This window comes from Leptidea sinapis, chromosome 32, assembly GCF_905404315.1.
Source record: "Leptidea sinapis chromosome 32, ilLepSina1.1, whole genome shotgun sequence".
Taxonomy (NCBI): domain Eukaryota; kingdom Metazoa; phylum Arthropoda; class Insecta; order Lepidoptera; family Pieridae; genus Leptidea; species Leptidea sinapis.
The window spans coordinates 8,881,435-8,897,184 of record NC_066296.1 but is presented as its reverse complement, the minus strand read 5'-3'; the positions used below and the strand labels follow the sequence as shown (position 1 = coordinate 8,897,184).

Genomic DNA, 15,750 nt, shown 5'->3' with positions numbered 1-15,750 from the left:
ACAAAACAATATTAAAAACTAAAAGTAAGGAAGTTGTTGACTCAAGTGAATTGGATTATAAACAAACAAAACCAGTTATCTAGTCGGTCCGGCGGCCCGGGCGATCGCACGCGAAATAAGTAAGTAAGTTGGGCACGGGGAAAGGCGTTGTTCAGGGACTCTGGTTCTTCTCATGTCCAAGTTGGTACTGGGGCTGCTGCTTCGAATGCAGAAGACAGCAAGCGGTGCAAATGTATCGGTATCAATAAGTCTTACATCTTAGTGCCGTTTGGTGTTGAGCTAGTTGGCCCGTAGGGCTCAGATCTGCAAAGAATGTACAAAGTAAGTACTATCTTCTCGCCTCAATAGGGCTACTGGCAACCCTAGCGCTGGTAGCTATTTCGGTCAACGGATCAGCCTGCTATCCAACGTGGAAATGCTCCCAGTATTCTAGCTACGCTTCCCCGTAATGATAGTTTCAATTTTTTTTTATGGAATAGGAGGACAAACGAGCGTACGGGTCACCTGTTGTTAAGTGATCACCGCCGCCCACAATCTCTTGCAACACCAGAGGAATCACAGGAGCGTTGCCGGCCTTTAAGGAAGGTGTACGCGCTTTTTTTGAAGGTACCCATGTCGTATCGTCCCTGAAACACCGCACAAGGACGCTCATTCCACAGCTTTGTAGTACGTGGAAGAAAGCTCCTTGAAAACCGCACTGTGGAGGACCGCCACACATCCAGATGGTGAGGATGATATCCTAACTTGTGGCGTGTCGTGCGAAGTAGGAATTCGGCGGCAGGAATCAGGTTAAACAGCTCTTCGGAACACTCCCCGTGATAAATGCGGTAGATGACACACAATGAAGCGACGTCTCTACGCAATGCCAAGGGATCCAGCCGTTCACAGAGCACTGGGTCCCCGACAATTCCAGCTGCTCTGCGTTGCACGCGGTAAAATGGATCGAGCTGATACTGGGGTGCGCCAGACCAGAGATGACAGCAATACTCCATGTGTGGCCGGACCTGCGCTTTGTAGAGCGCTAGTATGTGGGCCGGCTTGAAGTATTGCCGTGCTCTATTAATGACGCCCAGTTTCTTTGAAGCCAATTTGGCTTTGCCTTCCAGATGACCACGAAATTGGCAATCGCTCGAGATTTCGAGACCCAGTATTCCGATACAAGGCGTGGCTTTGTATCGTGTTGTCGAAGAGCGGTGATACGACAAATGGGGTTTTTTTTTGTGGTAAACGCGCAAACGTGAGTCTTCTGGGGGTTAAATTGGACAAGGTTCAATTTTCCCCATTCCACGACCTTCTCAAGAGAGGACTCCATAGAAGACACAAGGTTCTCCCGGCACTGATTTCCCGAGAGAGACCTGCATGGCCCGTGTATATGGCATCACCAGTGCTGTCGTCTGCATAGCAATGATTGTTGGATCATTGATATGCAGAAGAAACAGCGTGGGAGACAGCACACAGCCTTGGGGCACTCCAGAATTCACGGGCTTCGGGTTCGAGCAATATCCGTCGACCTCGACCTGTATGCTACGCCCAGTGAGGAAGCTGGAGGTCCACTTGCACAAACTCTCGGGAAGCCCAAATGATGGAAGTTTGGAGAGGAGCGCCTTGTGCCATACACGATCAAAGGCCTTCGCTATATCCAGGCTAACTGCCAGGCCTTCCCCCTTGCTTTCAATAGCCGCAGCCCATCTATGTGTCAGGTATACCAGAAGATCACCTGACGACCGACCATGGCGAAACCCGTATTGTCGGTCGTTGATCAACTGGTGACCCTCTAGGTATACCAAGAGCTGATGGCTAATTATGCTCTCCATGATTATGGAGAGCAGGGAGCAAATAGCAATAGGCCCGTAGTTTGTCGGATGGATCCGAACTGTCTCCTTTTTTTTGGATCGGATGGACAAGGGCAGACTTCCATGAGTCAGGGACTACGCCTTTAGAATAAGAGTGCCGGAATAAACGCGTTAGCACAGGCGTCAACTCAGGGGCACACGTTCTAAGCACGATTGGAGAAATGCCATCTGGCCCGCTCGACTTCCTGACGTCCAACGAAAACAGAGCTCGCCTAACAGTTTTCTGTCTGAACTGTACTTCAGGCATAGAGCTCTGACACCGCGGGATGGTCGGCGGTGTTTTTCCGTTGTCGTCAAGAGTCGAGTTGGAGGCGAAAAGAGTGCACAAGAGATCGGCTTTCTCTTTTGCCGTATGGGCCAGGGTGTCATTCCTCGTGTGCAACGGCGGCATGGACGGCTGGCTGAAGTTACCAAGAGCAGCTTTCGACAACGACCAGAACTTCCGTGTTCTGGTCGGGTAACTGGAAAGCTGCTCGCCGATTTTGACGACGTGTTTTGACTTCGCACGGGCGATTTGCCGCTTAAAAAATCTGGAGGCACGGTTGTATTTCCTCTTAAGAACTGTGCAGTTTGGATCCTTTGTGCCCAGCGCCGCAACCCAAGTTCGATACGCCTGTTTTTTGCAGTCAGATGCTGCATTAACTGACGCATCGAACCAGGGCTGTGATCTGCCACCGATGGGTACTAGAGAGTTTGGTATAAAAATATCCATACCCTGTAGTATCACATCGGCTACTGCAACGGCGCAGGCACTAGGATCATCCGAAGGGAAACAAACCCTACCCCAAGGGTAGGATGCAAAAAAGGAACGCATCCTATCCCAATCTGCTGACTTGTAGTGCCAAACGCGGCGGGTCGCTGGTGGTCTGCGACGTTGGCGTCGGATAGGCACTACACTCTTGACCAGGCAATGGTCGGACGTTCCGAGAGGGGCGTCGACAAAGACCTGGTAACCATCGGGATGTGTAGTCAGCAGAAGATCCAATAAGGACGGCATGTGGCTATCCACATCCGGGAGCCGCGTTGGCGACTCGACCAATTGGGACAGACCATACGCCAATGCAAAATTATGCACAGATCGCCCTGCGTAGTCTGTGGTACGTGATCCAAGCCATTCGGCATTGTGCCCGTTGAAATCACCCAAGACTACGATTTCAGCGGAGGGGATCTGTGCAAGTACGTCGTCAATTGCCGCTTGAACGCAGCCCATGAGATGATCGGTTTCTGCGTTACCACTATGGGACCTGTAGACACACGCATAGATGCGGACGCGGTCCTCTAAATCTACACGGAGCCAGAGAATGGACAGGTCCCTACCCTCAAAATTGCCGAGACGGCGACAGCAGATATCCTCCCTAACATACACACATACCCCGGCATGAGGCAAAAAATTGTGCTCAATTTTGTACCCGGGGTACGTTTAATATGACGTATCGCTAGGTCGAGATATCTGCGTCTCAGTAAGGAAACACAAGGCCGGCTGCGCCGTCTCAAGGTGGTGGTGGATGGCGTTTAAATTGGAGTGAATTCCCCCGATATTGCAAAAGTCCACGAAGAGTGTGGAGCGGGGTGCCGTGGTGATACTGCCTCGTTTGTCCTTGGTCATGCGCGGTTCTGTGCCCTCCCCAGAATACTAAGGGCAGCCCGAGCTAGAGTGCCCAGGGAGGGATTCTCCAACTCTGGTAGAGCCGGTACCCTCCTGGGGTAAGATCTTTTTTAGTACCGCTGTCATATTATTACTGCCCATTTTATGTTATCATAGTATTGCAAATGTAGTAATAAGATTTGTTTTGTTTGAATAAATATCACGTCTGAATTTTTGTTTTAATCTGGCCAAAAAATGCCACTGGTTGCTCTACCGCAAAAAAGAGGAATCAAACTACTGTGTGTGAACACATCAGTTGTTTTAGCGGGATTCAGTTAAAACCGTTCCCGCAGAACTTCTGCCATGGGAAAGGGGTGTTGGAAGGGTGGCTGGGCTCGCAAGCGAGTTACCTCAAATGTTTTGCTTTCACTCGGCTTTTCGCCCGGTAGCTACTTGCACATCAGCAGCTTTGTCATCTCTCACATTATTTGGACTCGTTCGATAGAAGCTCACCAGTGCCAACTAGAGAGTTGAGTGTACAAATAGTTCTCTTTGTGCTCTCTCCATAACCCAAACCCTTTTCTCTCTCTTTAATAATTAAGACAATTTGAATTGACATCTCGAACTCGCATGACTGTAGAGCAGCTACTATGTATCGTGTAGCCAGAACAGGCAAGCCGAGTACGAGTAGCTGTTTACTGGCTAGGCAGTATCTGACACAGTGTATACTGAGGAGCTTGCAGTGCTGAAAAAGCAGTATTAAATTAAAGAATTTTTATTTGAATCCACTTAATTGCAAGCAAGGCAATACTTTAAGGCGGTCCACATTCGCGTTTTACAAAGCGTAGGTCCAGCCACACATGAAGTCATCAAATAATAATGTAGCTATAGAGAATATACTCGTCCAAATTCTAAGCAAACTTAAGGGCAATTCCATTCAAAACTTCCGCGGTAAACGCAATAAACCACTTGTGACATAATGTCTTTATTCGTCGGAACTTCATATTTCGTTATTGTTGTACAAACACTCGTAGGTTTACGAGGCACATAAAACCGGGCTATAAAAGAGATTGTTGAAGCTTTTGTTTAACGTTTACGTGTACTAATACAAACTATTTTCACCATATATTAATTTAGCAGATGTAGACGCGAGTAGATGTATTTTGGGTAGACTGCCCGCGGTTGTGATTGTATGAAATTTTACTAGCGTTTTCTGGGACTAACAAGGAAGGAAGGATATAATGTGGTGTACCCCCCGCTAACTCAGGCTGTATTTTTTATGAGTAGAAGTAGCAAAACATCCACGAAATTCTCCTATTAGTATAGAGCTATGCCCTTCGCATTGCATTGCTAGAATTTAAAGTTTCTGTTTGTTCCGGTGAATAATAGGCGAATGGAGATATATAGAGGTAATGTTTCGGTAAAACTCTCAAATCTCTATTTGAGATGTACTGTATGTTATTTAAAATAATCAAAAACAGAGTTTGCTGCTCCATTTACTTCGAACTTAGGTGGTCTCTTGTCATTTAATGATTGGACAACGGGTGGCATTCCTAGGATCAGTATCATAATAAATATCTTGATCGCATCTGTTATCGCGTATGTTAAAAAATACTCTAAATTATTTAAACATGTGTATTCTATTGCAAAGTCTAGTGTCTATATTAGAAAAATAATAAAAATTGCATCAAATAAAGTAAATTTGACTTGGAATGTTATTAACTGGGAATCTGGAAAAGAAAAAGACCGCAACTCTTATAATAATCAATACAAAAATCTTTGAAAAAATAATTTTAAACCTAATGCTTACTCACTTTAACACTAATAAGTTACTTCATATAAAACAATTTTGCTTTACAAGGTAACGCTCAACTAAGGATGCAGGTATTGAACTTGTCAGGAATATCTTTCAGGCCTGGGAGAAATCACAGAAAGCACTTGGTATCTGTAATTTATCTAAGGCTTTCGATTGTGTTCAACATTCAACGCTGGCCAGGAAGCTAGCTCACATTGGTATAAAACTATCTCCGCTGGATCTTCTGATCTCTTATTAATATAATAGAAATCAGAAGGACAATGTGAATGGCAAGGGATCTTCTTGGACTCCTCTCGGTATGGGTAAGGGGGTACCACAAGGGTTGATTCTGGGACCGTTCCTCTTCCTACTTTATACAAAAATAGCTAACAATGTAGAGAAAAAACACAATGTAGTATTATTGACACTTCACTCATATTCAAATTGAAAAGAAACCAAGTTTTATATGACTAAGTATACAATGCTCAATCTGACTGATTTAGTGCAATAAACCATAGTCATTAAAATAAATATATTAAATTTACCACGTCAAATTTCGAAAATTTAGATGCGAATGTTGTATTAAATGGAGAGGTGGTTAAAAACCGGTGGAATCAGCAGATTAAAATATATATAAAATAGCAATATTTATTGGCATTACTCTTGATTCTACATTGCACTGGGGCCTCCATTTTGCATTATTGGCGAATAGGCTTAGTTCTTCAGCAATCTGCTCAAGTGCCTAGCGCCGCCGACAAAAAATGCTAACGCACACATTGATGAATCAAAATTGATCACAAATTATCGGGTTGTCTAGTAGTCTATAGAATATACTAATCTAAGTCTTTGCAATACACGTAACACGATTCAATAGCACTTAATTTAAGTCTTATTGAATAAAGTTTATTTGAATTTGACTTCATTCTGTTATAATTTCATTGTCTAGGAATTGCGGTGTTGAGATATAATCTGGTGATAGACAGACAGACGGACAGACGTAGAGATTAGTTAGAAGCTAGAAAGTTAGTTCCACATTTGAATACGGAACCAAAAGCGGGAACTACAACGCATATATTCAAAAGTGAATCTCTAGTTATTACCTTCGCTTGGGAAACTGCCAAGCGATATCAGACTTTATGCGGCAGAGGTAGCTATTGCTATAAATACGAATGTCCTGTGAGGAAATCGGCGGTTATTAAAACTAATGGCGGAAGCAGTCCGAATACGAATGCACTATTTCAGGCCAATATTCTTGACACTTCAATAATGAATCTAATACCGTTACGATAGAGTGTAGAATAGCGGTTCCTACGGAAGCTGGACATGAACATGATATCCATGGACAGTGAGAATATAACCGCAGTAAAATATATTGGTCAGTTTAAAACTAATTTATTAAATTTATTATGGATTAAAGATACACTAGAAATTAAAGATTAGATAATAAATCAACCTCACCTGTACAAAACATAATGTATTTATATATAGTGACATAGCTTCCTGACCAGCGTTTTTAGAGTTCCGTAGCCAAACGGCAAACAACGGAACCCTTGTAGATTGGTCATACCTATCTGTCTGTCCGTCTATATGTGACAGCCACTTTCTTCCGAAACTAAACTATAAGAACTATGCTGTTGGACTTGGAAGTAGATGTATTCTGTGAACCGCATTAAGATTTTCACATAAAAATAGAAAGAAAAACAATAAATTTCTCATTCTATTGATAGGTCTTCCAAAATGATATTGAGGTTTCTAATATATTTTTTTAAAACAGAATAGTTTGCGCGAGAGACACTTCCAAAGTGGTAAAATGTGCCCCCACCTGTAACTTCAGAAATAAGAATGATAAAACTATAAAAATATAATATGATGTACATACCATGCAAACTAGAAGTTTCGTAAATTCGTTTGAACGAGATCTAGTAAGTAGCGTTTTTTAATACGTCATAAATCGTATTGTCAATAACTTAATTGATTAAAATACACTATTATGAAAACATCGATCAAAGTTACAACGAACTACAAGAACTTTTATAATGTTTCTTGATGCTACGAAACTTTTTATGGACGAGTCTGACAGGCACTTGGCTGTTTTTTTATATGTGTAATAGCTAACAAAATGCTTGCATAATGCCTTTATTTAATTTACGGTATGTGTTGATTGATACATCTACTGTATTGGAGTATATGTATGTACTCAATAACTATAACTATGTTTTTACTTATTAATTTACATTTTTTTTACTGTATAGACGACCTGTATAGCCGAGTGGTTAGTGATCCTACCTACTAAGCTAGAGTTCCCGGGTTCGAATCCCGGTAGGTGCAAGCATTTATATGATGAATATGGATGTTTTTTTCCGAGTCATGGATGTTTAAATGTATTTATTTACGTTTATATGAATTTATGTATGTTTAAGTAAGTATATTGTATTAAATATATCATTGTCTTGTAACCCATAACACAGGCTATATATGCTTAACTTGGGGCAAGATAATTTGTGTGAAAGTGTGTCAATATTGTCAATATTATTATTATTATTACTAACTCGTGTAAGGCATTTAGTAATTGACGTTTGAGTATTTTTGTTGCATCACTTTCCATATATTGTAATTGTAATGATTTGTAAATTTAAATGTCATACCATTCTGTTTTGAAAAGAGCAACCTCAGAGTTTCTTGCTCGTTCTTCTCTAAGGAAATATGCTTTCCGAATGAGCTGTATGAAAAAATTACATATTTCAAGTGTAATGCAATTTAAATACAAAATAAAATATTTCTGACTTGATTTGATATATATAAATAGGTAGTTACTTATATAGTAAAGAGGTTATATTTGTGAGGTTCATCCATGGATCTACTGAACCGATTTTTCAAAATTCTGTTACCAATAGAAAGCCACATTTTTTTGTAAATGTCATATGGTATATATTAACCTTAAAAATTAAAGTATTTTTCGTGTTAGGCGGGTTTTTGCGAACACTGCCCTGAGGATAAGAGATATTTGATTGTTTTTTAAATTATATGTATGTAGGTAACTTTGAAACATCAATTAATATAGTTTATACACTGGTAAATACTGACAAGTCGCGGGAAACAGTTAGTATTATAATGTAATATAATTAACAGCTCCAAACTCATTAACAATATCTAAATAGTATCATATTATCTAACGAAAGTGTAACTTAATATCATTATAACACTAGTTAAAAAGGAATAAATTTTATGTAATTCTAACGTTTTCAGCATTTATTATTTAAAATTAATATAATTTCTCTATTTTCCCAATACACCCTTGATTTTATAGTGAACTTGGTCACGGACATAGATATCCAAATGTAATACTCAGTAATAGAAGTTGAATAGTCGCGCTATACACAGGTGTCTCGCAGGGAGGTTTCAAATTACTGGCTCTTTAAAAAAAATAGGTTTAATTTTATTTATTATTTTTCACGTTGAGATTCTTAATATTTTCGTAATATCACCATTCAAATTTAAAATCTATTAATATTATATTATAATATTTATACAAACAAAACAAATCTTTTATCTATATTTACAATTCTATGATTACATTAAATTTAAACTATCACTACTACGGGGAATCGTACCAAGAATACCAGCAGCATTTCCACGTTGGATAGCTAGGCTGATCCGTTGACCGAAATAGCTGCTAGCGCTTGGGTTTCCAGTAGCCTTGTTGAGGCGCGAAGATAATATTTTGAACATTCTCCGCGCCTCTGGGCTCCACGGGCCAAGTGTACCAAATCACTTATTGAACGTCAAAAACTACCACCCATTCGAAATAGTATGCCTCAGACCTTATGACCTGAAAAGAACGGAAGCAAGAAACTCAGCGGGTTTTTTTAAATTCGTTTCAATATATATAATGTCGTACAATAAAATTTATTATTAAGTAGCCCGAGGGCGGTCGCTCTATTCCCAGTCTGTTGTATCACTAAGAAAGTCATACAGGCTACAGCCATACAAATGGTTTTTAACAATACTTTTGAATTTCGTTTCCAATTGTTTTATATTTTGATTATCACAGTTTCTTAATAAAATTTGTAATACAATTTGATAATGTGTTTATAAACTTTATTACTTATGAATTCTTCTTCTTAGTCGGACACTCTTGTCAGAGTGGTCGTGGTTGCGCTGACGAGGTACATGGTGGAGTGTTCGGTGGGTCAACATCCTTTCTGAGGGTAGATCTCCTGGCGATGTGCTTCCATTTCTGGCGGTTAGAGGCGTTGCGAGTACACTGGACTATGGTGGACTCAGTAGCCTTTGTGATGGCGTCTATCCAGCGGGTTGGCGATCGACCGCGGGCTCTCTTGCCTTCCATCTGGCCCTGAACTACCAGTCTCTCCATCGAGTTCTCATTTCTAGAGACGTGACCAAAGAACTTCAGTATTCTTAGTTGCACAATTGACGATAGTCTGTCTTTAATACGAAGCTCTTTGAGGATAGATACATTGGTGTGAAATGCCGTCCACGGGATCTTTAGGAGGCGTCTCCAGCACTTATGAATTATCAAGAATATATTGAGATGTAACAGTTAAAATGTTTATTTCTTTAATTTTTTCTCTTAACGATTCTTTCGGACTAGGTTATAAATAGCGCGAATAGCTCTCTCCTGCGTTACTGCACAATATCAGTATCTACTGCACAGTATCTATATGTAGCTATATAATCTATACTACGGTAAGTATGATTAATTGAAAATTATTTATAATAATTACCAGTTTATTATTAATATTTGCAGAAACTAAATAAAAATAAAAAATTCATCACTTTTTGGTCATTATTAATAATCTTAGAAATTTAATCTCTTACATATTAAAATACTAGCCGTTCCCACCCGTTTCGCTGGGCGAATTTTAAATGGAAATAGATTAAACAATAAAAAAATAAGTAGCCATAAACCATTCAGGATAAATTTCAGATCGAATGGTGGTAGGTTTATGTTGATACGATCAGTGGCTTAGGCGTGAAAGAGCGTCAAACAAAGACCATTTTCCTTATATATAGAGCTTTTGGAATTAGCACTTATAATATTTCTATCATTATTTTATTTAAATTTATATGTTCACTGAAGAAAGATCAAGTTTATATTAATGTTTCTATAGACATATTTTTAATACACGTAATAAAGACAATAATAATAGTCCTTTATTTAACACGGAAACCGGTCGAAAGCTAGCAACGTGCGAAACTAATCGTTCGAGGCAACATTGCACAAGGCAGTGCTTAAGCTGTAGAGTGGAAAACCGGATATAATCCTGTAAACATGACACCTAGATTGATCCGGTTTGCACTGGATTAGACTGGCTGGCTGCGACGTTGGCTAATTGACTGAAGCACACTGCAGGTAAGTAATGTGGGTATTATTAGGTTAACATTTTAATCGATCTTTAGTTATTACAGTGCGTTAATAATCAAAGAACGATAAAATTGTTTTTTTTTTTCATGAAAATAAGGGACGAAACGAGCTGGACGTTCAGCTGATGGTAATTGATACGCCATGCTCATTACAATACAGTGCCGCTTAGAATTATTGAAAAACCCAAAAATTCTTGACACATATGATGTTAAGTCTCATTTGTACAGTAATTTCACTTTCACTTCAGACCGAAACACAATAATGTTTACACATTACTGCTTCACGGCAGAAATAGGCTCGGTTGTGGTACCCATAAGTTAGCCGGCATCATGAGCAAAGGAGCCTCCCACTGGTCATGTCGAATGCTTTAACTTCCTCGGCCCAAGATTGTGAAGCATTAATGTGTAAGCATTACTGTGTTTTGGTCTGAAGGGTGCCGTAGCTAGTCAAATTACTGAGCAAATGAGACTTAACATCTTATGTCTCAAGGTGACGAGCTCAATTGTAGTGTCGCTCTGAATTTTTTAGTCTTTCAAGAATCCAGAACGGCATTGCGCTGTAATGGGCAGGGCGCATCAATTACCATCAGCTGAATGTCCTGCTCGTCTTGTCCCTCATTTTCATTTAAAAAAACATGTAGTAATGGAGGCTAATGTTAAGAATACCTTGGGCGGCGAAGTTTTAGCTCAAATTTTGTATAAGAGGTCGGGACAGCATTTTAGGATATACAAATTATCACGCTAGATGCAGGTATCGTATTATTGCTACTTTTTATCGTCCACACGATTGAAGTCGCGGGTAGCAGCTAGTATACAAATATCTGCTCATTATTGAATTATTCCAGATATGGCAAATTATTACATACTTTTTTACATCATCTCTCAGAAAGGCCTTTTGTTGTGTACGGAACGTGAAATTAGAGTTTTAGATACATATAAGAGAATTTAATAAAGCATAAAGTATTACAACTTTGATGATAAAAGATTGAAAGATTCTTGAAATATTTTGTTTAATATATGTTTTCATAAAGGATTGGTCTTTTGATATTATTTTATGAAATTCCCACTTGTGGCAAGCCCTTATTTCGCTTTGGTTATCAATAATTATATTATTTTTTTTTTCATCTTCTGTACCTATATCTATCTATCTATCTGTCATAACCATAACGTTAAGACCAGGAACAGACATAAACTTATAATGCGTACTACTCGGTTCAGTAGAGTTAGTAAATCTTTTATGGGGCGATGTATATGCTTTTACAGCAAGATCCCAGAAAATGTTCAAAAAAAAGTATAACGATATTCAAAAGAATTTTTAAAAAAACGTTTGTGTGGTGAATGTTACTATAACATAAATGACTTTCTCAATGATACCACAGAATGGAGCGACCGCCTTCAGGCTATTAAATAAAAGTTTAATTCACGGACTAGTAAAAAAATAAGGACTCCGTGTCACCTTACATAACAGTGTAGCACCAAAACAAGCCGATTAACGTGTAAATACATAGCCCCACTCACGCACTTACACTACTACAGCCCGATAGGCGGCCATCATGAGAATTGTCATCGTCTGTGACAGATCAGTTTGCGTCTCAATAAAATATTTTAAAAATGCCTTCGTCCGTTGCGAAAAAGTGTAAAAACGATACTATATAAGTATTTGTGGCAATATTATATGATTATTTAAGGGAGAAAAAATTGTGTAACTAGTATCCCCCGTAACCGCACACACAGTAGCATAACGGTGCTTCACTTGCTAATATATATTTTCCGAACGATGCGGGACTCGAACCCACGACCACTGGCGTTCCGTGCTAAGGAGCCAGTGCTCTAACCAACTGAGCTAACTATTCGAATTATTTCTTAATTTTGTTAATTTTACCAGCACGACGCTTCTTAGCACATAATGCCGACTGAAATGTTAACCACAGCGGCGTTACTTATAATTAGAGAGAGAGAGAGAAGTATATTATATTTGTAGGGGTCGAAGACTATATATATTTTGTAAAACGTTTTCGCCCATTTTTTATAGCTTCAAGGTTATAAAAGCAATTATTACTGCTCATTTGATATTTTTTAAGGAATACTAATTGCTTTTCAGTTCTAAGGTCTACAAGCAATAGATACCAATTCGTAAAAATTACTTTGTAGATTTTTTGTATGTTAGTCTATTTGTTTGTTTTTCTGTACGTAACTATGTCCATGAAAAAACAAAAACAACTCAATATAACTAATTCCAATTTTGCATAAATATTAACAACAGGGTAGGACAATATAATATATGCTAGACATTCTCACGATAGATGCAAGTATTTGTACTGCTTTATGGTCGCGGAAAGCGATTAGTATAAAATATAAAACGTTAAGATAATATCTAAGTCAATATTGATTAGCAAAACTTTGCTAGTAAAAATATGTAAGGCGTTATAATTTGTATTTTATAAGGAACATTATCTGTACAATCGTCTCTGCTTCTAATTGTAAGTAATCTATCCGCTTAATCCGATATTCCTAGCACCACTAAGTGCTGGAATGATTTCCACCGCCACTCCGCAGCTTGAAGACTGTTGCAAATTTCCAGAAACATGTTTAAAAACTGATGGATAATTAATAATTATCTAAAATTATTAAGTTTTATAAAAACGTACGGCCTAACAAATAAAATTGGCATAAAATTATAACTAAGCATAAACCAATAATATGTAAAATGTTTACAAATAGACATTTTGCTTACGAATGTTTTGTTCGGACGTATTATGTTTCCCGCGTTTATTTGCAAGGCAGCTTGTCATTAGGAAAACTTCAGAATTATCGTTGTATTGACAGTGTTGTCAACGATAATGTAAACATTTTGCATTTTCTTTGTTTATCATCAGTTATAACTTTATACCAAGTTTATTTGTAAGGCTGGTAATGTTTGTCATGTTTGATGATTGCGGAACTGAAGTGGCAGTGGGCAGGGCACATAGTTCGACGTATAGATGGCCGTTGGGGCAGTAAAGTCTTATGGCAACCACGTTCCGGAAGACGCAGTGTTGGTGGGCCCACAAGATGGACCGACAATCATTTGTCAAGATCATGGTGGATGAGCATGGATGGAACAACAGGACCGATCGTCGTGGAAATCTTTGGGGGAGGCCTTTGTTCAGCAGTGGACATCTTGCGGCTGATGATGATGATGATATATACATAACATATCCTTTTTATTATGATTTTGTTGCTGAAACTTTTATGAAGATTTCTTTACTTCATACGTTCTCTTTATGTTATATATTATATATTAAGAAATGATTATAAAATATATTGATTTGGTTCCTATAGCAATGTGTATTAAAATTTATTAACTGCACCTTAAATTATATGCTTCAATAATATGACCATTCTTATCTTTGCTTAGATAAAATTTTCTATCAGAGATGAAAATTAGTTAAATATTGTTTTTAGTTAGCAGTTCATTTTGTACAACGGTTAAATTTCAGTTTAATATGAAACATAGTTGATACTAACGCTTTTGTTGTAAAAGTCAAAGTCAAATAAATATTATCATTGAATTAGGCATTAATTTAAGCGCTTTTGAATCGTCACTAACAAGAGTTAAAGTACACAAATAAAACTGAAAAAAGAGAGAGAGTTGTACAAAGCATACAAGATTTTATAAACGATACGTCACTCGAACGGTTGGCTCAGTTGGAAAGAGCGCTCGCACGGAACGCCAGAGGTCGCGATTCGGGTCCCGCATCGTTAATAAAATTTTGTTTTCAGTTGTATTTGTGTAATTAATCCCAGAAGTGAGGGTTATCACTTTAAAAACATAACAAATTGTAAAGTAACTAAAAATCAAAAAGTAAATAAAAAAAGGATTAGTCGACATACAAACAAAGAGGTATTTTTTTCATTTTCACGTCTAGAGGGCGTTTACAAATTTTCTACTAGAATCGGGTATTTCTGCGCCCAATTTCTCCAGAAAACATAATTTTTACATTATCATAAAGTTAAGTCAGTGACAAGAGGTAAATAAAGTACAGCTGCTAAGAATTTATACGCTGACCGGGAACTTTTAGAAACTGCTGTTTCGTTCCCTCGTAAACTGACTCCGGAAAGTCGTAAATGTTGATGAAATATTTCTAAAGTGTTCCTTACTTAATTGGATTAAATTTTATATGGAATAAAGGAGAACAAATAAAATATTAATAATCGAAGAATCAATGAAATTTTGCTTGAGATTTCTTATGCTTTAGTTACTTTTTTATGAATTCGTAACACGGATCATCTGTATAATTGGACAGCAATGAGTATTAATCATGTCAGTTCAAAGAATTAATATAATACCTACGTGCTTACTTATACAAATTGTAGGAACGTTTTTGTGTCTTGGAATAGGTATAGGTAAAGGTATTCACGGGCTACTTTACGCTACACAACTCAACGTCTGCTATGTGCGTTTTTTTGTAGTAAAGTTGGGTTTTCTGTAGTAATCTTGCCATCCAAACTCCTCAAGGAAGTTACCCAAACCTCTGATGTCACCCATGACTTCGGGGAGAGTCCTCGGTGACCCCCGGTATGTTGCCACATTACGGCACTCCAGGATTAGGTGTCTGACCGTCTCTTCTGTTGTATCATGGAATTATGACCTATATTCATTAGTTATTAAAAGTAATTTAGATTAAATAAAACCGAAAGTATCGTGCAACAGTAAATTTAATAACGATTTAATGCGCGATTAAACGCGAATTTAATGACGGGCTTATATAGTAAATTATGGGAAGAGAGATTTTTATTATGGAAAAACGTGCGCACGGGTCACTGGTGTTAAATGATCACCGCCGCCCACATTCTCTTGCAATACCAGAAGAATCACAGGAGCGTTGCCGGCCTTTAAGGAAGGTGTACCTCTTTTTTCGAAGGTTGGGTACCTTCCTGTCGTATCGTCCTGGAAACACCGCACAAGGAAGTTCATTCCACAGCTTTGTAGTAAGTACGTGGAAGAAAGCTCCTCGAAATGCGCACAGTGGTGCACACATCCAGATGGTGGGGATGATATCCTAATTTATGGCGTGTCAGGTGAAGCAGCTCTTCGGAACACTCCCCGTGATAAATGCGGTAGAATACGCACAATGAAGCGATGTCTCTAC

General features: G+C 38.6%; 1 protein-coding gene and 1 non-coding gene across 2 annotated transcripts in view; one reads left to right on the top strand and one right to left on the bottom strand.

The window, feature by feature from the left end:
• The window catches only part of LOC126974376 (delta-1-pyrroline-5-carboxylate synthase), a 649,376-nt gene that overhangs the window by 339,800 nt on the left and 293,826 nt on the right, over positions 1–15,750 (top strand). The window lies entirely within an intron of this gene.
• On the bottom strand, positions 12,390–12,471 carry Trnak-cuu (transfer RNA lysine (anticodon CUU)). The gene is given in 2 exon segments: positions 12,390–12,425; positions 12,434–12,471. It is a non-coding gene; the product is annotated as a tRNA-Lys (tRNA).